Here is a 24,564-nt window from a genome sequence, read left to right on the forward strand (position 1 = left end):
TTCAGAACCACACTAAAGCACATTTAATTTTACGTAGATGCTTAAGGACCATCACTAAACCAGGAAGTTTTTCCTGACTATTGTAAGGTAGGAGTATGTATAACCCGCACTTAAAGGATGGGCAAAAAATTTAACCTTTTCACTTGCAAATCAGGATATTAGGTATGAGCATTATTAACAGACAATAAACATGTAATCACACAATGACATATTGGTTGCTTTTTAGAAGGGTGCCACCTTTTATGCACTCGTATCACATTAACGCTTCCATGTCCTGCATATAAAATTTCAGAACCGGAAAGCATTTACTATTCACCATTGCTCTCCAATGAAAAGTACAAAAGAGCTAAAATGATGTAAATAATTTACCCACAATAACTCATTTAATACATTCTGTATTTACTTTGTTCATAAAACTTCAGCTGATTAATTCATTTGAAATTATTCTCATATATCTTATTTTATTGCGGTCTGTGAAAAAAATTAGTTTTGGTACATTTAGGACCAGATTCAATTCTACCTATTAGATGTGTAAGTGTACTGAGGCACCCAAGTACAATTCTAATCCACCATCCTTGAGTCCTTAAAAATAGTTAATGCAAAAGCTGAGTGGGTCCTCTTCTTCACTGCTTTTTTTGTAACTCAGTCTTAATAGTTAAATGGTGGGTAACTCAGTCTTAATAGTTAAATGGTGGGTTACAAAAGCAGATGCATTAATGCCTATTTGAAACTTGAACAAGATGGAATAGAATTGCATTTAGGTGCCTAAGTCTGCTTAGAAACCTAAGAAATGGAACTGAATCTGGCCCTCAGCTTAAAAATTGTTTGAGTCAGGGACAACCTCTTATTATTTGTATGGAGCCAGTAGCATAAGTAAAGAAGTGTGAGTGGAGCACCAGCCTCAGGCAGCAACTGGGGGTGGGGGAGCCACAAAGGGTTCTGACAGATGTGGGGAAAAAAAACAAAAAAGCAAAAAAAAACCCCAAAACCAGTGCTTTATTGGAAGAGGCAGTGTGTTACTTTGACCCAGCTCCACAGCATTTGTATAGATCAAGTGCTTCAGCAGGGCCTTTTGGCACTTTTATTTAAGGTTGATTCAATCAGCTATTAGAAAAAAAGTGCCAAAAAGCCCTGCTGAAATGTCTGATTTATACAGACATTGGGCAAGCCGGGTCCAACTAACACAATGCCTCTCCTAGGCATGTGCTGCACATACTCTGTGTGGGGGCACACCTAGCTTAACATGCTGTTTTGGGGGTTTTTTTCCCCCTATGTCTGTAAGCAGCCAAAAATAGCAGCTGCTGCCACTGTTGCTACCCAGGGAACAAAAAAACTACTCAACTAGGCCTCTGAGGGGATCCTTCCTTTTCATATTCACCTACTTCTTTAATTTCTGAAGACAGTCCCTTGATGAGGAGACCCTAGCACTTTCAGTACTAGCACTTAGTCAAGGCACCAGCCTTTACTGCTGGCGTGAAATAAAATATTTTAAAGGAAATAATATTTCTATTGCCCCACGAGAGTGCTATCTTCCAATTAAAGCAGGTGAAAAACCTGTAGGGGTCATCTAATATACAGAAATAAGCCATTGAAAGCCATCAACTCCCTATTCTAAAATGACTTCAAGTAATTTGTTCCTAGGGAAGAAGACTTTGTTTTCAAAGAATCATTTCTATGCCTTGACAGAGTCAAGTTTGCTACTGCTGACCTAATAAAATACAAATTAAAAAGTCAGATGATCTTTTACTGTTACCATGCCACATGTTTTCTTATACAGACCACAATTTGATAAAGGACTACAAAATTTTAAGCACATGAGCAATCACAGTGATGCTGAACTATCTTGCTAAAATGAAACCAATACTGATTTGTATTACAGAGCAGAAAGTAAGTTAAGCAGAGTACAGCAGGGCTTTTAATAGTGTACAGATATAATAGAAAAACAAAAAGGCTGGAGATGAAGAAGGAGAAAGGATTTCACAAAAACAAAAACAAACAGCAACAACCTTTTTTTAGCCATTTTAGGCCTCTTAAAATTCTCAACATCTGATGAGAATGAATGACAATAAAGTGAATGCATCTGTAATCCAACACTTTGCGAATGGATGGACTACATGGTAGGGTAGTGCTGGAAAGCATAGCAGGAAAAACAGACTTACCTTTTCCTAAACAAATCTATTCATCTTGCATATGTGCCAAAATCCCTCTGGAATTTTAAGGATGTCATGCACAGCTGATCCTAAAACTAAGCAGAATTACCATATCTTTGTCAGAATTTAGTTTAATGTGCACACTTGTATAAGTTTGTGGGTGGTTATTTTAAATGATAAATGAGAGAGGGACCCATATTGACACTTAGATACACCAAAGAAACTCCCTGGGGAAAGGCCCAACATAGGTCATTACACCCAGTGTCCCTCCATCTGGCTAAGCAGAAGCAAGGACATTTTTTAGTCTGCCATCTAATTAATAAGAGCACAATTCCAGAGTTCATTTGCAGCTCAGTACTAATGAGTATATATTGACAGAAAGATTTTCTATTTCTAGACATATTAATGAACGTAATTGTATTCCATCCTCAGTGACTGACATTTTGGATTGATATCATAGAAGAGGGTGGGGATGAAGTTTTCCTCCCAGAAGATATTTAGTATTGCATACCAGGAAAAGAAGTTTCCACAACACAAATCTCACGATTTGGTTAACACTGGGTTGTCACTTTCTCTTTCAAATCTCTTGATGTATGTAGAACTTAAACCCATTTTGTATTTTTAAGTTACCTGGACCATCAGTCCAAAAACTTAAAATCTTAAAATCCATTAAAGTTTCACAGAAAAAAGGTAATCTAGAGAACAAAATTAATTCCTTAAACCCATAGCAATGATTTTTTTCTATATGTACAAGAATCTTGATTTATAGGCTACATTTACTCATGGTGTAATTCTTCTGACTTAAATATTTTGAAGTATGCCAGGAAAGAATGTAAATCATACTGTTTATATTGCAGTTGCATGTATATATGAAATAATCCACATTAATTGGTAGGAATTATATGCACATTATGAGGAAATAAAGAAGAAATGTAGACTTTCAGATACCTCCAAATGAAAGATTCGTGCTGACTCATGTATTTTGATACCCTTGCCCTTACTCATCACTGTGTTGTGTCCAGACATATCAGAAATGGAATGTGGTATATGGGAGGCAGCATTCCAGCATCTGTGATTGGTTCTGGTTTAGAAGTTTTCACTAGAGCTTGTACTCTGGAAAATTATGTTAAATTATGAGAACTGGTATGTTCCCTACATGAATATTGCCAGAATAGACAAAGGTCAAGAAAAGCATCCATAAATTCAATATTTGCCCATTTGAGGGCAACACTTCCTTGTATGTAAAAAAATCACAGACAACATTAAAACTCTAAGGCCCTGGATAGGATGGGACCTTTATCTGTGATAAAGCATGTAAGTAAGTATCCAGCGCAGGATGTCAAGGGCTTACAGCAAGACTAAAGCCCTTGACTTCAGAAGGGCCAACTTCAATAAGCTTCGGAGATTAGTGGGGGAGGCACTGAGAGCCCAGAAGGTAGAGGAGATGCAAGTCCACAAGGGATGGTCATACCTTAAGGGGACAATCCTCCAGGCCAAAGGGTAACAGTCCCTGAGAGAAGCAAGGGCAGTAAGAGTACTCAGAAACCCCTTTGGCTCAGCAAGGGCACTCAGGAATGCCTAAGGACTAAAAGGGTGGCGTACAACCAGTGGAAGGGAGGAGCTATCACCAAGGAGGAGTACTCCTCCTCTGCCCAGGAGTGTAGGAGGGCTATTAGGAAGGCCAAGGCAGAGATGGAACTCAGGCTAGCGTCCAGGATTATGGACAACAAAAAGTCCTTTTTCAAGTACATTGGGAGCAAGAAGAGGGCACCAGGCAATGTAGGACCCCTGCAAGACTCAAATGGTAACCTTGTGGCTACGCCAGAAAAGAAAGGTGATATTTTTAACAGTTTCTTTGCCTCTGTTTTCTTGAACAGGGACCGGAACATCCCTCCTACCAGAGGCAGGGACAACATCAGGGATAGGTCTCTAAGGCCTTGGGCCAGCGCAGATGTAGTTAGGGATCTTCTGGAAGGGCTAGACATTTTTAAATATACAGGTCCAGATGCCCTCCACCCAAGGGTGTTGAGGGAGCTGGCAGGGGTCATCGCGGAGCCCTTGGCCCAGCTGTATGAGTATTTGTGGTCATCTGGCCAGGTGCTGAAGGATTGAAAACTAGTTAATGTGGTCTCAATTTTTAAGAAAGGGGGGAAGGAGGACCCAAGTAACTATAGGCCCGTAAGCCTCACCTCGGTGCTTCGGAAGATCTTGGAGAGAATCATCCAGGAGCACATCTCTGGGGGGCCAGCAGGGAAGATCATGCTCAAGGGCCATAGCATAGGTTCATCAAAGGCAGGTCCTGCCTGACCAACCTGATTGCCTTTTATGACCAAGTAACTAAATCCTTGGATGATGGTGTCACCATGGACGTAGTCTTTCTAGACTTTAAGAAGGCCTTTGACACCGTCTCTCACCCCATCCTCATCAATAAATTAGGCAACTGTTGCATTGATGCCTACACAGATGGATGGGTAAAAAATTGGCTGATGGGGTGCACCCAGAGAGTAGTGGTGGATGGGTTGTACTCAACCTGGCGGGATGTGAGCAGTGGGGTCCCCCAGGGCTCAGTCCTCGGGACCACACTGTTTAACATCTTCATCAGCAACTTGGACAAGGGGGTTGAAAACATGTTGTCCAAGTTTGCTGATGACACTAATATGTGGGGTGAGGTGGATATACTAGAAGAGAGAGAGAGGCTGCAACTAGATTTAGACAGACTACAAAAGCGGGCAGATGAGAATAGGATGGGATTCAACGTAGACAAATGCAGGGTGCTGCACCTTGGGAGAAGGAATCCACAGCATACATACAGGCTGGGGAGTTCTCTTCTTGAAAATACAGAGGTGGAAAGGGATCTTGGAGTTATTATTGACACCAAGATGAACATGAGCTGCCAATTGCAGACTGCAGCCAGCAAGGCCAGCCATACCTTGTCATGCATCCAAAGATTCATAGATTCATAGATGTTAGGGTCAGAAGGGATCTCAATAGATCATCGAGTCCGACCCCCTGCATAAGCAGGAAAGAGTGCTAGGTCTAGATGACCCCAGCTAGATGCCTATCTAACCTCCTCTTGAAGACCCCCAGGGTAGGGGAGAGCACCACTTCCCTTGGGAGCTCGTTCCAGACCTTGGCCACTCGAACTGTGAAGAAGTTCTTCCTAATGTCCAATCTAAATCTGCTCTCTGCTAGCTTGTGGCCATTGTTTCTTGTAACCCCTGGGGGCGCCTTGGTGAATAAATACCCACCAATTCCCTTCTGTGCCCCCATGATGAACTTATAGGCAGCCACAAGGTCGCCTCTCAACCTTCTCTTGCGGAGGCTGAAAAGGTCCAGTTTCTCTAGTCTCTCCTCGTAGGGCTTGGTCTGCAGGCCCTTGACCATACGAGTTGCCCTTCTCTGGACCCTCTCCAGGTTATCCGCATCCTTCTTGAAGTGTGGTGCCCAGAATTGCACGCAGTACTCCAACTGCGGTCTGACCAACGCCCTATAGAGGGGAAGTATCACCTCCCTGGACCTATTGGTCATGCATCTGCTGATGCACGATAAAGTGCCACTGGCTTTTCTGATGGCTTCGTCACACTGCCGGCTCATGTTCATCTTGGAGTCCACTAGGACTCCAAGATCCCTTTCCACCTCTGTGCCACCCAGCAGGTCATTCCCTAGGCTGTAGGTGTGCTGGACATTTTTCCTCCCTAGGTGCAGCACTTTGCATTTCTCCTTGTTGAACTGCATTCTGTTGTTTTCTGCCCACTTGTCCAACCTATCCAGGTCTGCCTGCAGCTGTTCCCTGCCCTCTGGCGTGTCCACTTCTCCCCATAGCTTTGTGTCATCTGCAAACTTGGACAGAGTACACTTCACTCCCTCGTCCAAGTCACTGATGAAGACATTAAAGAGTATCGGTCCAAGGACTGAGCCCTGCGGGACCCCACTGCCCACACCCTTCCAGTTCGATACCGACCCATCCACCACGACTCTCTGGGTGCGACCCTCTAGCCAATTCACCACCCACCGGACTGTGTAGTCATCCACATCACAGCCTCTTAACTTGTTCACCAGTATGGGGTGGGATACCATATCGAAGGCCTTCCTGAAGTCTAAGTATACGACATCCACCCCTCCTCCTGTGTCCAGGCGTTTCGTAACCTGGTCATAGAAACAGACTAGATTGGTCAGGCACGATCTGCCCGCCACAAACCCGTGCTGGTTTCCCCTCAGCATAATTTGCCCTGCCAGGCTCTCACAAATATGAGCCTTGATAATTTTTTCAAAGACTTTACCAAGGATGGAGGTGAGACTGACTGGCCTATGGTTGCCCGGGTCCTCCTTCCTCCCCTTTTTGAAAATGGGGACCACGTTAGCCCTTTTCCAGTCCTCCAGAACTTGGCCCGTGCGCCACGAGCATTCAAATATTCCTGCCAGTGGCTCTGCAATGATGTCGGCCAGTGCCTTCAGCACCCTCGGATGGAGCTCATCCAGGGCTGCCGACTTAAAGGCATCCAGTTCTTCCAAGTGTCTCTGCACCACCTCAGAATCTACGTATGGAAGTCTGGCGCCTTGCTGCTGCCTCTCTACAACCCCAGTGAGAGACTTGTCGTGCCCCTCACTTAGGAACACTGAGGCAAAGAACTCATTGAGGAGTTCAGCCTTGTCCCCCCTGTCTGTCACCAATTGTTTCTGCCCATTTAGCAGGGGTCCTATTCTTCCCTGGGCCTTCCTTTTACTCCCAATATATCTAAAAAACAGTTTCTTGTTGTCTTTTACTTGGGTTGCCATCCTCAGCTCCATGGTAGCTTTGGCCCGCCTAACTGCCTCCCTACAAGCACGAGCAGAAGAAGTATATTCATCTTTAGTGATCTCACCCTGTTTTCACTTTTTGTGTGCTCCCCTTTTGGCCCTTTGGCTGCCCTGGATTTCTCTGGTCAGCCATGGAAGCCTCCTTGAGATGCATCTCAAGCCGGTCCAGAGAGTTGATACTCCCCCTCTATGCAACTTTGGTCAGGCCGCAGTTGGAGTACTGTGTCCAGTACTGGGCGCTGCACTTCAAAAGGGATGTGGCCAGCCTGGAGAGGGTTCAGAGGAGGGCCACCTGTTTGGTGAGAGGGCAGCAGGACAGGCCCTATGAAGAGAGACTGAGGGACCTGAACGTATTCAGTCTCAGCAAGAGGAGGCTGAGGGGGGACCTGGTGGCTGCCTACAAACTCATCAGGGGAGATCATCAGCAAATAAGAAGAGCCCTATTATCCCCAGCACCACCTGGGGTGATGAGGAACAATGGTAATAAGCTGAGGGAGAACAGGTTTAGGTTAGAGATCAGAAGGCAATATTTTACAGTTAGGGTGGCCAGAATCTGGAACCAACTTCCCAGGGAAGTGGTCCTCGCCCCTACCTTGGGCAAATTCAAAAAGAGGTTAGATGATCACCTGTCTGGGGTCTTGTGAACCCAGCATTCATTCCTGCCTGTGGCAGGGGGTCAGGCTAGATGATTTGATCAGGTCCCTCCTGACCCTAGCTACTATGAAACTATAAGTATATATCACTTCATGAATAGGAAAGTTGAACAGAGTGGCACATAAAGTAGCCAAATATTTTAAAACATAATCATGAAGGAATATTAGCTAGGAAACAGAATGTGTAAGTTATCAGCAACAACATTTCTACTCCTGACAATTTACAAATTTACATGTTAGTATACAGTGCTGGTCATTAAATTCTTTAAAATTGCCACTTGCAAATACTGTAATTAAGTATTGAACTATTACCACAGTATTCTCCCTCCTCTACGTGGAGGGAATACTGTGTGTAATGTTAATTACATATGAATGGCAATTGAAAAATTTCACAGGGGCGCAGCCCCTGCAATCTGAGATGCATAACCCAACCCACAGAAAATTAACTTTGTCAATGAAAAAAAATACACAATTTTAAAGATTTTTTTCCTATCCTGATAAAAAAATTATGCAGATATTTGTTATTTATTTGTATTATAGTAGCATCTAGATGCCTCAACCAAGTTCAGAATATGTTATGCTATTCACAGTAATCACATGTAGCAGAAAACATACCACCCTAGGAATTTGTAGTTTAAATACAAAGAGTGAGAAGAAAAGAACTTGTCATCACAGCTGGGGATCTTCAGTAAAGCCCAACTAGCTGAATTGTCCAAGGTTTTATGGGAAGTTCATAACCAAGCTATAAGTGAAGCTAAACATAAGATAAGTACCTCTAGGGCTAAGTACAGACAGTCAAAACGCCTGAGGCTGAATCGATTTAATCTTTGCAGATTAGTCCAAACTGCATAGATTGAACTGAGAACATTCAGTTTTTATTGCAGAAATGTAGCCACAAACCTGAAGTAGCCCAGGCCAGAAGCCAGGAGGCACTAGAGCACACCTCCCTGCTCGGCTGGAGCAGACAGCTTGGGCCAAGGCTAGCCTACCCACTCTGCACGGACAGGTTTGCAGTGAGGTACTAAACATCCTGGGATGCTAAGGGACTGAGTTAGCTTGAATCAGGAGGGAGATCTGGGACAGAAGTTCAATAAACTGATTTAACTTAAATCAGTTAAGTCTGAGACTGTATCCATCCAGGTGCAACTTAAACTGGTATCAGCCATTTTGAAAGTGGTTTAAGTGCACTGAACTTCTGTTGTGTTTCAGATTTGAACTGGTTTCTGATCACTTGTACTGCATTATGTGTAATTTCTGTCCTTAGAAACCCTACAGATGAAGAGAGAGTTTTCTGCTCATTTGTTTCCATGCATTTTGTCCTGTTCATTTTTTTTTTAAACAGAAGTTTTGTTTTGTGTTGCTTTTTTAAAAGGAACAAGATGCAAAAGTTGGTAATTATGAGATGTGAGGGGATGAATACACAGACAAAGACTGCAGGAGTTTTTTCTTGTGAGACCATTTTTCTGCTTTTTAGGTGAGTTTTAGATGAGGCTTTGTACTTTTAGATTATTCAGAGAGGTCATGTGACCTGTTCTTACATCAACAATGTGTTTGTGTGTTTACATTCATCTTTCAGTTCATAAAAAATAAACAGCACTAGCCATCTACAGATCTCTCAATACTTTGTAAAAGTGTGTAAGCACAAGACTGGAAGGCACTTCCTGGATCATCGAACCTCATGGCCAACCTCAGCCATGGGGTTGGCACCAGTCAGGAGAAGCCACTGCTGCTAGGAAAGGTGGTAGCTGACCCTCTTGTCTCCTTTTTGCTGCAGAAATTCAGTTTTTAAAAATCACTGCTCAACACACGTTTCAGCATCAGCTGCTGGGTTAAGCTTGTCCTGTTTTTCTCTGCCAGCCACTACCCCCACTCTGTGTGCTGCCACTGCCCAGTAACTGTGTAAAAGCAGGAGCGACTAGGGTGTTACCAATGCCCTGCCTCTGCAATTGCAGGGAAGCAGATGGATAATATATTCTCAAAAGATGCTAGAAAAAGAAACATATCGCATGCTGACTGACCTACAGAAAAATTCCTTTCTGATCCCAAATTTGGCAATTTGTGTAACCCCGAGCCAAAGAATAAGACCCTTTAGCCAGGAACCTCTGGGTTTTCTAGTACCACTGCACTCCAGTAAAAACAAACAAACAACACCACCACCACAAACCTCCCACCCAGAAAAATAGCTTTAGCTAGGGCCTGTGATCCCAATGCTTTGAAATAAGATATTCCCACAAAAAGCCACACATACATGCCCCCAAACCCAGTAACATTCATGAAAGGAAAAAAAAAAATCCTTCTTAGTCACAGATGGTAACTAACAAAGCCCTGAGACATGAGAATATTAAATGCCTTCCACACATGTTTGCAGGAACGCTTGCACACATGTTCACCGGTGCTGTGAGCTGTGTTGGGAATGCAATCTAAGCAAGTTAGGTGGGAGGAGGAGGATAGGTAGGATTTCAGGGCAGGGGGCTGGTGGGTCAGCAGGAAGGGGGAGGTTTGTCTGTGCAGGGGTAAGGGGAGGGTCAGAGGGGTAAAAATAGTCTGGTTGCAGTGAGGGGGATAGGAAAGCACAGCCCCAGTGCTGGGGTGAGCAGCTGCGCTTTCCCAAACCCAGGGCTGCATTCCAACTGTGGATGGTTAGCCTGATCCACACAAAGCACTTCCTCAGGTGAACTAATATCAGAATGGTTATTTTTTTGCACAATCTAAACTCTCCAAGTGCATGTACAGTTCAGCACTTAGATCGACAACACCTAATCCCAGTTAAGTCAATCTAAGTGTAAAATCTGCATGTACCCCATATTTATCTGCAGCTAATTTATAGCTATTTGACCTTGTGCTGTTGAGGTTTTCTTATGCTAAAAGGAAAAAAAAAAACATCTCTTCACTTTCCCTAATATTAACCCCATGTATGTACTGGGAAAGAGTAATTGCATCTCCTCTCAACCTCCATTTTGCTAAACTAAACAAGCCAAGCTCCTTTAATTGTCTTTTATAAGAAAAAGGTTTCCATTCCATTAGCCATCTTTGAATTTATGCCAGTTTAAGTACGTTTTATTTGAACACAGGTGATCAGAACTTCACAGAATAAATATGCTAAATGGAATCATACCAATGCCTGTATAAAAGTATTTGTATCACCTTGCCTGCAAGTCCTCACCTAATACACAATAAGATTGCCTTGGCCTTTATCATAGCTGCGATTATCTAGACTCTAGAGCAATGGTGCTCAATATCTTTCCCCGGCCAGCAAGATGGGCAGTACCCCATGCATCCATAGTCTGCATCCCACTTGTGATCCCAATCCAGCACTGGGGCTTAGTGCACCATCCAGCCATATGAAGGAGGGTGGGTGGCAGCCCTACCAGAACCTGGCCCCTCAGGCTTGGTCCTATGAAGGAAAGGGGGCATGGCTTGGCCCCACAGGGAAAAGGGGGAGTGGCTTAACCCCACAGAAGGGGAAAGGGAGTATGAAAAAGGGGATGGCTCCCAACCTGACTCTATAGGGGTGATGGGAACATGGCCCAGTCCCAATCCAGGTATAGGAAAGTGGGTATGGCCTGGCTGCAACCAGCAGCATGGGGCTTGGGAATTTGATGAGGGGGAGAGGGTGACTATCTCAATGGCCACTGCTCCTGCCTGCCAAATTTCCCACACTATGGAGAGACTTGAGGGCGAGATGCGATGGCTCTGTGGGCCACATTTGGCCCATGGGCCAGAGGTTGGGCAACCCCGATCTAGATCTTCCTATACAATATGTTTTCCTTCCATATTGGCAATACCTGCTAATGCTGATATTCCCTATATTGAAATTTATATTAAAAATAAATAGAGAACTGTCTATAGGGCTAAGGACTAAAGCTAAAATTTTAAGTTTTGTTTTTTTTAAATAGCGTATCCTGTGATGGCATCCCTTATATCTTAAACACTAAATGATAAAAATCTTGGCACAATTATAAAGATAAAAATCTTTTCTTAGTCTACAAAAGTATTGTAGAAATATTAATTGATCTGAAATATTTCAATTAATATGAAAATATTCCCAGTAAATTTATGAATGTAAAATTAATCCATAAAGAAACACAGCATTTTTTTTTCAATAAACATTTCATCTCACTTTATAAAATAGTAGAATATTTACAAGATTATACTGGAAGAAACAGCACTGGTGAAAGCTGCGGTTTGTAATTGCAAAGTTAATTATCTTTCCCTAAACCATCAGTTGTCACTTAGATAGACCAGATTCTAGCAGACTCTCGAGGGACTGACTTTATTTCATTCCTAATGGCTTGGGACCCACCATTTTGCTGTCTCTGAACATTTGGTCACTGAATGCACCATTTATGGAGTATTGTTTAATTAAGGACAAATTAAGAGAACTGTGCACAGAATTTAATTTCATATACTGTGTAAATTCTTTTAAAGAGGGTACTAACTATAGGCATTATAACTTTTCATTATCCATTGCTTCTACAAGGTATTGACAATTTATTGTTCACAACAGTTAGAGTTTTGTTTACTCTTTGGGGAATCCTGCTGGCATTGCAGTTTTTGAGCCTTATGATTCCCTTTACCCCTGATGTGCCACACATCAGTATTGCCCTAGGACAAATCTTTAAAAAACAAGTACTGTAATTTTATCAATAGAACAAACAGCACATATTTATAAAGCTACAGGATGAGGGGCATTACATCTTATTTCATGGGCAAAGGATTTTCTCTGGGATGCATATAAATAAAGCTGTGCAGAAGGCAGCACTCCTTCATTAAGCCACCTTGTGGAGAAACTTGCAGTTGGTGGGCAAGAACCTCGATACCTGGATCCTTTCATCCACCCCTCGCAAGAGCTATTTTGGCCATTAGGCATAAATTGCTTGCATGAAGCAGTTTCCCCAGCCATTTCAGGGATGGGAATGTTCTTGTTTTCCCTTCCAATTAAATGCCAAAGCTAAAGTAGATAGACTGGGTAATACAGTATGTCTAGGATTTCAAATATGCAAGTATCAGAAAATTCAAAAATTATAGTTCCCACAGCAACTGGAATTATATTTTGTGTTGTTTATTACATCTACATGAAAGGATAGGTGCAATTTGATAATTACAATTAAAAGTTTACAGCATTTTAAACTGATTTTGTATAGTTGTATCTATATATACACACACACAAGGATACAAAATCAGTTGTGGTTACACAACAGTATCCAGAAGTGTACAGCATTCTATCTTTGTCTCAGCTGCTACTTTTATGTATGCTTTGAAATTGTGAGAATAATAAAAAAAAAAAAAATTATATTTATTTACTTACTATTCTCACAATTTCAAAGCATACATAAAAGTAGCAGCTGAGACAAAGATAGAATGCTGTACACTTCTGGATACATTTGTATAACCACAATTTTGTACATTTCTGAACAGAGGTATCCAAGGGCTAAACAGAACACAGCTTATACTTAAGCAATATACTTCCCCAAATCCTAACAAAACACCTTGGAGTTCAAATTTCCAAAATGGCTTTCTTCCAGAGAGTGTTACTGCTCTGCTTCACAAACATACACTTCCACACCTGTGGCTACTTAACCTTCTTGCCCAAATGCATGACCAGATCCAAAATGGTTTTCTTTGGTTTTGTTTTTTTTACTTCACATCCACACTCTTTTTGTTATCACTTTTGTATGAATATTTGAATAATGAAATGAGGAACATTTGCCAAAATAGTGACTTCTAATTCTAATCAATAACTAGGGTGGGGTGAGCACAGCATCAGCCCCAGGTGCCAACTTAAAGGGAGTTCCAGGACAGTGGCCCACAACAGTGGCAGCCACAGCTCAAATGCAGAGTGCCCAGCACAGAAGAAATGGTTCATCAGACCTCTGCACCCCCTGCCCCAGCAGCACCTCTGAAACAGTTTGTTACGTCTTGGATTCCAACATTGCCTTTTCACAGAAATCATGTTTCAATTTTGTATTTGTACTAGAAATGCAATTCTAAGAGCTCTGCTTACGCAGCTAAGGGGCAGACATTCCGCATTACCTGTACAGCCATGCTAACAAGCTCAGCTTTCACATTTTGAATCTCACAACTGCTTTCGAACAAGCTAGAGACCAAGAATAATTTATATGAACAATTCCAAATTATTAACCTAGCTTTAATTAAGTGTGTGCCGTGCCTGGACTGTCACCGAGTCACAGCTCTCAAATAAGTAGGCTTCTATTTGTTATGCAAAAGGACCAACAAACAAATAAGCTGTGAAGTACCAGTGAAACTATCTACCTATGATACAAATAGCTTGTTTGTCCCCAGAAAAGAGCAACTAAATTTGAATGTATTCACTGTCTACATAAATTAACTCAAATGGCAACTAATTACTGATCTGTATAGGAAAACTGCACAGGTAAAACCCCAAGATGTTAAATTACACTGATGCAGTCAAATACTGTATTTACTTGACTCTAAGATGAGGATATTTTCTCCATTTAACACAGGAAACTAAGCCCTTCATCTTGGATTCACGTAGAAGTGTGTGTGTGGGGGGGGGGGGGCAGGGAGAGGCAACCCCAAATCTGGCGCCAACCCAGGGTCAGAGTCAAAACTGCAGCAAATACCTTCCCCCTCAGCCTCTGTGCCTGCCACTGCTGCTTGTACACCCTCACCTCCACTTACCCTTTGTAGCTCCACCTCCAGCCGCACTCTGGCCTGGTGCATGGAGCAAACGGTCACTCTCACCCCAGCCCAGCCCAGCAGCTCTAGCCCTAGCCAGTTCTAGAGCCACAGTCAGAGCTGCCACCACTGTAACCTAGGGTGACCACCTTTTCCAAATTGGAAGGCAAACGCATGCTTGCCTCCCTCCCTGCTCCACTCCCCGCCCTCCCCCCACCACAGGGCACAGCCAAAGCAGAGCCCGTGGGGAATGCAGGCAAACGTGGGGTGAATGCTACAGGCTCAGGGCTCCCCACCCTGCTGTCCTGAACCTGGAAGCCTCGTGCCAGCTGCGCTACCATGGCTTGGCACCTCCTACCCACCTAGCAGCAGCAAGGGGCACAACTCTGCACCATTGCTGCCAGGCGAAGCACCTCCTGCCTGCCAAGGTGGCGTGGGTGGCACGAGGCTTCCAAGGGCAGCACAGTAGAGTGGGGAGCCCCAAGCCTGCATCCTCCCCCACCCCATGCAGAAACCTGGGGAGCACATGTCCCACCATGCTCCCCTCCTCAGAAATGTGCACAATGGCAGGGAGCTGTCCCCCCTCCTCCCTCCCTGCCCCATAGCCAAGCAACCCATGGCTCCCTCCTGCACTCCAGCCATACCCTGCAGCCACACATTCTTGCCCAGCTGGGCAGCACTCCCAGCCCCAGCCACGATTCTTGACCCACTCTCTCCTTCACCACAGGGGCCTCAATCTGCCCACACTCTCACCTCAGTTTATCTGCAGGCAGCAGGGGGATCTGCTCTTCACCGCTGCCTGGGACTGTATTCCTGGCCATGTGCATGTGTGCACAACCACACATGCACATGGCACCCTCGGTGTCCCATTCCCTGCAGCCCCTTGTAGGCTAGAGCTCTGCCAGCCTGCAAGAGGAAACCACCCACCATTTCCCATGCTTTTCCATGGTGAATGGAAAACCTGAATCCCTGTATGATGCTGTGAATCTGGGACAAATGCCGTCCTGGAGTCGTGCAGCCCAGGACTGGTTGATGTTCACATTTTGGGACTGTCCCACCCAATTAGGGATGGGTGGTCACCCTACTGGAACCACTGCTGTGTGGCCAAGCCAGGAGCAGAGCAACCATGTGCTCCATGCTCTACGTCAGAGCAGGGCTACAAGAGCCACAACCACAGCCTGAAGGGTAAGCAGAAATGGGGTGGGGGGGGCGGGGCATGAAAGGGGTGGCTGCAAGGGAGCAGGTGCCAGGGAGGAAGGGAGCAGGGGAAAGCTACTCAACTTCCCCACTGCCTGTACCCCCAAACCCTCTGCCCCACCGCTGCCTGCCTCCTGTCTCTGCTTTCCCTGCTACAGCAGTAGTTGGGGGGGGGGGGGGGGGGAACAAAATCAAGACAAACCTCCAATACTAAGATTCTATACATGGAAAATTATAACAAGCTATAACAGCACCAAACAAACCTTGCTTCTCACAAATTCCGTGGATCATCATGGCTACACTTACTTGTGGCACCCAAGGCCTGGTTTACAAAAGTAAACTCTACTGGTTTAGTTAAAAGATGGTTTTAAGCTAAATTAAGCTGATGTAGCTTTGTGCAATGACACTTGTATGTATAAACCAGATTTAAACTGAAAGTGTTCAGAAACAGTTGCACCGATTGAAACACCACATCTTTTGTGTAACTAGTGTAATCTTGTTCATAAGCCAGGTCATAGCAACAAAATTAAGCTAAACTGAAATAGCCATTTTTAAACTGAAAAAGGGTGCCCAAGGAGATGTTTGCACCTTAATTTAATCAATGTCATTAAATCAGTGCAGGTCTGTGTGCAGATGAAGCCTTAATTACAAACCACTACACACTGGTTTAAACCTGGCATAAGTGTGTCCACACTTGTGCATATTGGTTTAACTAAATTGTTTTAAAACTAATTTACGATGAGCAGGTACAGTCTGTGTGTCTAGACTAGTGCAGAGCAAGATGAACCTACTTGAACTATGCAAATAGTTTATTTTCAGCTTTGCTGTTCTCTTGGTGGGGAACACATACATCCCCCCAAACCACACCTTATTTCTTTCATGAGAATAAGTGTAGGAAGTTTCAGAAGCAATTATAAAATAAAATTAGAGCAAAGAATGAAAAGACCATCTTAACAACAACTATAGTATCACTGCTGTGACATTATAATGCTATAAGAATTATACAGCATCCAAAACCTGTCAAATGAGATTTAGGAATATAGTCCAGAAGTTATCCCCCATTGGGTAACTGTCCATAATCCTGATACAAACCCTGTAAACTGTTCATGTGAGGTAGTCCATATGCTAAGGGTAGCACATCATTTCAGAGCTGTCAGTTTTAATTTCTGTTTTATTAATTTTCCCATAAGCCTACAGACATACATTTCAAAGGGCATATATCAAGAAGATTGTATGCACACACAGAAACAATAGAGCTATGGGTTACTCTGACACATTCTCACATGAAAAGCCCATGGTTTGAAAGGAATAAATGGGAAGGTTTTTTTAAAGGAAGTTTTGCACAAGCAAAGGAAAGAGTCAGGCATCTTGTAGAACTGGAGGTAAGAAAACAGAAGGTGTAAAATTGCAAAGAGACAAAGGACTCAAATGCAAGAGGAAAAACATGTCTCTCTCATGGGTGGGAGCAGTGGAGAAGTGTTCACCAGGATATAGATTGATATGAAGGAAGCACACCATGCCAAGGTTCTCAGATACACAGCTAAGCTAGGATGTTCTCCTCACAGAGCAGGGCTGTAGCAACCAGAGTTAATGTAGCTTTATGGCTGCAGAGACCACAGAGCAGCTCCTGCTGCTTAAAGGAGGACTGGATCCTTCATACCACTATAGGAATCCCCTATAATTTGGGGAATAAAGATTAAAGGTGGGAGAGAGAAAGAACGGACTCAAACCTTTACTGAAAGCACTGAACAATCAAACGGTCAGTAAGTGCAGGTCACTGCTGCCTGTAGTTTTTCAGTACAAAAGATTATCAGAGTCACTAAAGAGGATAAATATCAACAGTGTCCTGTTTTACAGTCTTAGGGCACCTATACAGATGATGGACCTCTGCTACAATACGTGCTAATTAGCACACATTGGAGCAGACTCAATTGAGTCTGCTGCAAGTTTGCTGGATCATGCTAGCTAGCATGCTCCAGCAGCCTCCACATCAAGTATATTCAGTGTCCCCACATTTCAAAATGGTGGTGGGGGCTCTTTAACTAAAGCTTGCTCAATGACCTTTAGTTAAAGCACCCCCACCACCATGTTGAAGCACAGGACGCTGAATACACATAATACTACAGGGGCTTTAATTAGCGTGACTCTCAGAGCTGCTCTAATTAAAGCACCCCCCACCCCCCTTACCCAGAAATGTTCCATGAATATAATATGCGCACACACAGTTGCAAATAAATGCATTATCAAATACACTTACGGACGGTAAAGGACACCCTTCTGTGAAAGTTAGTATTGACAGGAAGCAGAGGAAGCAGAGTGACAGCTCTGACGGGGGCTCTATGGGGACATATAGGCTAGATACAGACATTACACTTAGTATGCAGTAAATGTACATAAAGCGCTTTAAAGCCGTAACAGAACAGAGGTTCACATCACTTAAAGCACTTTATAAATGGTGGATCCCACTCCAAGTTAACCCTCAATGAGTGTGGTAAGAGACTAAAGTGCTTTAGGTTAGAACACTTTTTTTGAATGGCTGTACTTATCCATAACACTTCAATGTAGGTCACATTCTGCCATCATCCCAGGGGGCCCCTCACTGGATGGCCAGCTAGCCACAGACAGCGATTGTCTTCTCTGGGTGAGCACCAGCTCAGCCACACTCTGGGCTGTCACAGAGAAGAGACAGAAAAGGCTCTGCCTCCTCCCTGCAGAACAGGCGTGGGCAGAAAAAAGAGAGCCTACTGCCATGTGGATCCCACCACAGATTTCCAGACTTGCATTGGCCCCAGTTCCTGGCACAGCAAAAAGCCAGGCTGGGCAGTTCCATGCTGCAGCTTCTGGCTGCTGTTGTCAGGATGCTGGGTGGGGCAGGAGGGGGAAGGGAGGTCTCCTGCTGCAAGGGCCCTCCCACGGCTTGCTGACTGGGGTCTTGAGGGTGGGGAGGCAGGCCAGGTCCACACAGCAGGGGGAATCCCTTCCCTCCTCACCCCAGACTCTTGACAGCTGCAACCAAGAGCTGGAGCACGGGGCTGTCCAGTCCAGTTTTTCACTACACGGGGAACTGGGGCCAGGTGAAAGGGGCCCAACTGCTACAAGCCACCCCTTCCATAGCTAGCTGGATGGGATCTTGTGGAAGGTGTGGGCTGGGTCTGTGCGGCAGCAGGGTTCCCTTTCTCACCCCCCCAGTCCCATTCCCCAGAATAGCCTAATGCTGCAGCTCTAGGCTGCAGCTGTCAAGAGGCTGGGGGGGGAGGTGCCAGGAAGCTGTGGGAGGGTTTCTTTGCACTGGGGGGGTTCCATTTCCTCCCTTCTGCCCCCCCTTAGCTGTGTACGGGCCGGGAGCGGTCCGAGGCTTTCAGGGGTGCGCGGCGGGCTGTGGCCGGGAGCCCGTAATGGTAGGGTGGGTATTTTTGCACAACGGACTAGAATTAGGCACGGACTCATAGCGGTTAATTAAAGATTGTTTTACTTACACTGTAGGTGGTCGCGGTGCAGGCAGGAAAAACTTTCTTGAGTTGCAGTTTCAGACAAACACAAGTGGAGTTTGCTAGGCTCCACTGAAGACACACGCACGGAGTTTGCTAGACTCCGCAAAAACAAACACGACAGAGCTCTGGATACCCTTGACGAGCACGCAAAGCTGTAGATACGTCTTAAGAATTTAACGAACGAGACGGGAAGAGGTTGGTGGTTGATCAGGCCGCCGAACTCCTCTGAGACGCACACAAAGTTTCTATTACTCTGCCGCGTGCTCAGAGTCCCCACGAGATGGTTGTGGAGTTCTCTACAACTTGGGAGGAAACTGCTCAAACCTCTTATACGACTAGCAAGCCAATCGCTAGCTGCCACGTGGAAATAATTTAGAAACAGCCAATAGTGGGAAACAAATTTACATACGGGTGGCGGGAACTCCTTTGCACCGGGGTTTTCTCTCTGCAGCTGAGAATTGCACCATGCAAAGAAAGCTCCATGTGGTGGGAAATAATTCTGCAGTGCCGAAAAGCACACACAATCATTGGGTCATGACAAGCTGCTGCTGACAGTCTCTAGCTGGTGGGGTGCCAGGGCTGGGGAGAGGGGCAGCCTCCTGGGAGGCACACAGAAGCACACCCCACCACCACCTACTGGCTTTGGCCAGTGCAAACAGGAACTGAGCCCCCTCCACACCAAACACTGAATGTCTGTTCCCTCTCATGCACAGGCACCCCCTGGCTCTGACTCTGCTCTCCCCAGGCACAGGGCCCCTGGCCCTTGTCCAGCTCCTGTCCAAGCTAGGTTTCTGTCTTTCCTTCTCTCTCACTAGTCTTGGATCTCCTCCTTAGGTCTAATCCCTGAATCAAGGCCCCTAACAGGGCTCTAAATGCTGACATGCCCCAGGCACTCAGCTGTGGGTTAAACCCTCACGCACCCCTCAGGTGCCCTGCTGTGTCTCCACTCACTTTCCTTTCAGCCACTCCCAAAACCACTGGCTGAAACTGTAACCCAGGAGCAGACCTTCTGGCAAATGCAACTAAACCCCTCTGGGTCCAAACATGAACAGTGGCTACCTGCATGTATAACAAGTCTTCCCCTTAGCCCAGATAAGAGACCCCTTCGGGGCATCTGCACTCTGTTTGCCTTCCTCAAGACACCCCCAGAGCTAGCTAGCAGAGCACCTGCATTCTCCTTGCTCTGGAGCTCTTGCCTCAGCAGCCTCCAGGGCTTGCCTGACTCAGGGCCTGTGTTTATATAGCTCCCTGGCCCTGTCCCCTGCTGCTCACATGTTTCATTGAGCTGCTGTAGGCATTTCTTGAATCAGCTTGTTGGCTCAGCCTCAACCTCAGCCTCAGGGGATATTTGTACACATATACAAATATGTGTATTTGGGAGTAACTCTGTATTGGGTTATATCCCCGCCCCTATAAAAATAGTTGAATAGCCATGTTTTAAGCAAACCCACAGGATTATGAGCCGTAAGTAGAGGAATGCTTAATCTACACATTTTAAATGAGCCTTTCATATGGATTAGGTGTTAAGCTATTAGGCCCTTTGGATAAAAGTAGAACTTTAGACACCAGTGGAATTTTAAACATAGGAAAGTTAGGCGCTTACAATTTTAGATACTTCCCAAATTATTATATATGTGTATTATTTAAAAAGCGCCCAGCAGTGCATACTTGTGTACAAATGGCAAAATGTGCATCAGCACTGAGAAAGTGGTGGTGGCACACTTTTTGAACTAAAATACTTTCATAATATTTTAGTTCACAAGCGCACTGCTGCCATTTTCTGCACAGATGCACATTTTGCCATTTATATGAATGCATGCAATGCAGCATCAGGCACATCAGCTCATGTGCTCCACAGACCCAATTGAGTCTGCTCCAACGTGCTGGATTTCTGGTGCGTCAGAGCAGACAAAGGTATGTGTATAAATGCCCTTGAGGGTGATTTACTGCTGCTGGTCTCTGCAGCAGTGCTCCTATGCAAGGCTGTATACCATGGTGCTACTGCAACACAGCTAGTTCAGGGGTAAATGCTTACATTGGGTCACTCCCCCAGTGCCTGTTCCATGGCAGCTCATAATAAATTACTTTTCCCACCTCAGGCTCTCCCTGCTGCTCCTTCACCCTTAAAGTAACAGGAACCTTTGGCTCTCTGTTACAGAGGATATATGAGTAGCACCCACATTAACATGCCAGTAAGCTCAGAGTTTTCATGCAGTTCCAGAGCTCAGGAGCTGAGAACAACCACTGCTGCTCAGCACTTTTTCCTGCTACTGAAATCAGTGGTGAGGGTATGAGAGGAGTGTCACAGCAGGAATCAGTAATGCTCAGCTCCTTGGATCTGGAAACTGTGGCTTCAGCCAGAGCCTGTACTGACATGCTAGTGAGGTCAGAGCTTTCGTAAAGCTCCAGAGCCTCCTAACAATGCTTTTCTATATAGCCCCTTGCCCTAAGGTTTGGCCCACTTGTAAAAAAAGGTTGAGAAAGCACTGGTTTAGGGCTTTTGCTTGGGGTGGTAGGGTAAGTCTGTATTAGGTTATATCCTCGCCCCTATAAAACTAGTTGAATAGCCATGTTTTAAGCAACCCCACGGGATTATGATCCATAAGTAGAGGAATGCTTAGTCTATACATCTTAAATGAGCCTTTCATGTGGATTAGGTGTTGAGCTATTAGGCCCTTTGGATAAAAGTAGAACTTTAGACACCAGTGGAATTTTAAACACAGGAAAGTTAGGCACTTACAATTTTAGATACTTCCCAAATTATGTAGCACCTGAGCAGAAATTTTGAGGATTTCAACCTTGGGCTGGAAGTTTAGTAGGATTTAGAAGCGAAATTTGTTTTGTGGCTATAATATACTCTGCTTCATATACCCCAAATACTCTGCTTCATTTTTCCAATACCAAAGTTAAAAAAATCATGCAAAGTTCCTTGAAACTGAGTTGTTGAATTGAAACTTTAACAAGATAAAAAAGTGAAAAGACTCAATATTATTTCAACTGCATTCAGTATCCAAAAAAACATAAAAATGCAACATTATGAAAAGAAAAGCAAAAAAAAAAAAAAGATGCAAAAATTGAACACAAAAATACATTTTCCTGTTTTGACTTTTGCTATAAAAAAATTAGAATGCCATGGGAGGCAGCACTTTCCTGTCAAAATTTTAGTTATCAAAGAAATCTCATGTTTGGAAAGAATTTTGCTCCCTAAAAATTCTTAATCAGCCTTAGAATCAGGTTTAGATAGCAGTCTGGAGTCTGCCCTAGAGAGTCTGGTTTAGATAGCAGTCTGGAATCCAGGAATGATCTTTGTACATTTTATTTGCCCTGCCATAGTTATGCCATTGGGTCTCATTTTGGAGATAAAGATCCAGCTGCAAAGACATGTTTACAGAATCAGGGCCCATGAATTCATCAAATTTAGAAGATCCAGCTCTATCATATTCTATACAAGACTTTTAATTTAAAATATTTTGGCAATATAAAAACTAAACATCTGTTTATGTGTAATCCTTTCCAATAACATTATCCTGCCCTTACCTCCACAGAGCATTTCTGATGTGAATCACTGAAACAGCTTAATGGTAGAATCAATCCCACTTTTAGATATCAGTCAATTCAACAGAGATAATTAAATTATATCTAAAATAAGACTGGTTCGAAAGTTTGCTAGCACCAGGCATTCAATTAACACAGATGTTTACATTTAAATTAATGCTGTATGAATGGTACAATATGTATAGCACACTGTAAAATAAATATGTTGTGACAGGGGCCTTCCCAGGGGCTAGGTCATGAATTAGCCCACCTACCTGCCTAGAGCAGTCCTCCCAGACTAGCCTGCCATGACTTGAATGTTATTATGATATATCAAATGGGAGACTGCCCGTTCACTACCCCGATGCCAGGGGGCACTATCCACAGCTCTGTACCTCCCCTAAATCATTGCCCATGCCTCACAGATGGCATCTAGAATATTATAATTGCTTCCTGGCTTCAGGCCAGGCCAGACTCAGTCCATTGTTGGGCCTCTTCCATGCTCATACTCACTTTGCCCCCTTCTCACAGAGGCATCTTGCACTCCACCCCTCACTGGACCACATACAGCCTGCCCTGCTCCCCTAAGTGACCTTTTGGCCATCAGGCTTGACTACTAACTCTCTGGCACAGCACATGCAACACCTTCAGTTCGCTTGTGCTCCCCTAGTCTATGTGGCATCACCTTACACCAAACACTGGGCTGATTCTGTCCCTACCCTTCACCAGGCAACTTGCTCCTGTTCCAACTCATGGGGTTGGCCCATGTACTGTCCTTCAAACCACCCTTGCAGCTGTACTCAGTACACCGATGGTGCAGCCCTTCAGGCCATCCTCAGTAGCCCTACTCCGCACCCCACAAGCTCGGTCCTTCAGGTACCTCTCATTGCACCCTACTCTGAGCAGGCCCCCATATCAACGCTGCCTCCCTCTGAAGCCTCCGGAGTCTCACGCCCTTGCAGGGCTCAGGTGCCTCTCCAGGTGTGCCTGGCCCATCTCACTCTCTCCCCTACTCATAATACCTGCTGGTGTGTGAGGCTGTGGTTAAGATGCCCCTACCCACCATTCACTGGGGAGGTAACTATCCTAGCATTTCTTGGGGACTCCCTCACCACAAGGAGTCCCACCACACCACCCTTCCCCAGGCAGGGTGCAGTTTCAGGTCATGCCCAGGCCCAGGCCCAGGCCCAGGAGCATCCAAGCCTCCCCACAGCTCCTGCCCTTACCTCTAAGATGTTCCAGGAGCAGTAGCTCAGCCAGCAAATGATAATGCCTTGGCTGCTGGCAGCAAACTGCTGCTTCTGCCTGGCTTGCCTAAGTTTGAAAATGGCCACCTTAATCAAGCACCTGCCAGCTGCCCGCCTCTAGCCCTTAAAGTGGCAGGCACCCAAACGTGCACTGCCACATATGTATAGATAATTGTGTTACAATGAACATGGGTCTTGATACTTTACTAAAAATAATTAAAATTAAATCTCTCCATTTTCTTCAAGAGCAGCTCAAAGTCCATTGTCCTTTATTGAGGGTTACCTGACTTTCATTATTTCTCTGATAATTTTTCTACAAATATTAAATATCCATTGATCTGGGGTGAGAGAGGGAGGAAGAGGGAGATAGCTTACTATCTCTGTCTTCCCAGATGAGTAACATAATTATGTTGCTCATCTAGGAAGACAGAGATAGTAACATAATCATGTTACTCATCTGGGAAGATAGAGACCTATATACATATATACACACACATTTCCTTTAGATCAGGGATTTGAATCCAGGTCTCCTTTTAATATATGTATATGCATATGTAATATATTTAAAATTCAAACATATATTATATTTTAAAATATTGTAGAGGATATACCTAAGGGAAACCAGTCTAATGAATGGAAGTGATATAAACCCACCTTAGAATGCCCTGTTACATGGTGGCGCAGCAACTTCCTGGCATGCAAGGTGAGGGTTCCAGAACCCTCAGGCTGAAAAGAGATTTAAGCCTCAATTTCCTCAGTTAAATGTTCTCACCAGGACGCTACCATCTAACCCCCTTATTTTGTGAGAACAGCTGGCCCCAGATACCTACCTTCA

At 44.5% G+C, this 24,564-nt stretch overlaps 1 long non-coding RNA gene across 2 annotated transcripts in view; it reads right to left on the bottom strand.

The window, feature by feature from the left end:
• The window catches only part of LOC132250666 (uncharacterized), a 52,882-nt gene extending 29,087 nt beyond the window's left edge, over positions 1-23,795 (bottom strand). For both annotated transcript variants that reach the window (XR_009462270.1, XR_009462271.1), the window contains exons 1-2: positions 23,709-23,795; positions 2,160-2,245 (exon numbers count right to left, since the gene is read on the bottom strand). This is a non-coding gene — a long non-coding RNA (uncharacterized LOC132250666). The remainder of the gene's footprint in view (positions 1-2,159; positions 2,246-23,708) is intronic.
• Between the last annotated feature and the right edge of the window lie 769 nt (positions 23,796-24,564).

Source organism: Alligator mississippiensis, chromosome 5 (genome assembly GCF_030867095.1).
Source record: "Alligator mississippiensis isolate rAllMis1 chromosome 5, rAllMis1, whole genome shotgun sequence".
Classification (NCBI taxonomy): Eukaryota; Metazoa; Chordata; order Crocodylia; family Alligatoridae; genus Alligator; species Alligator mississippiensis.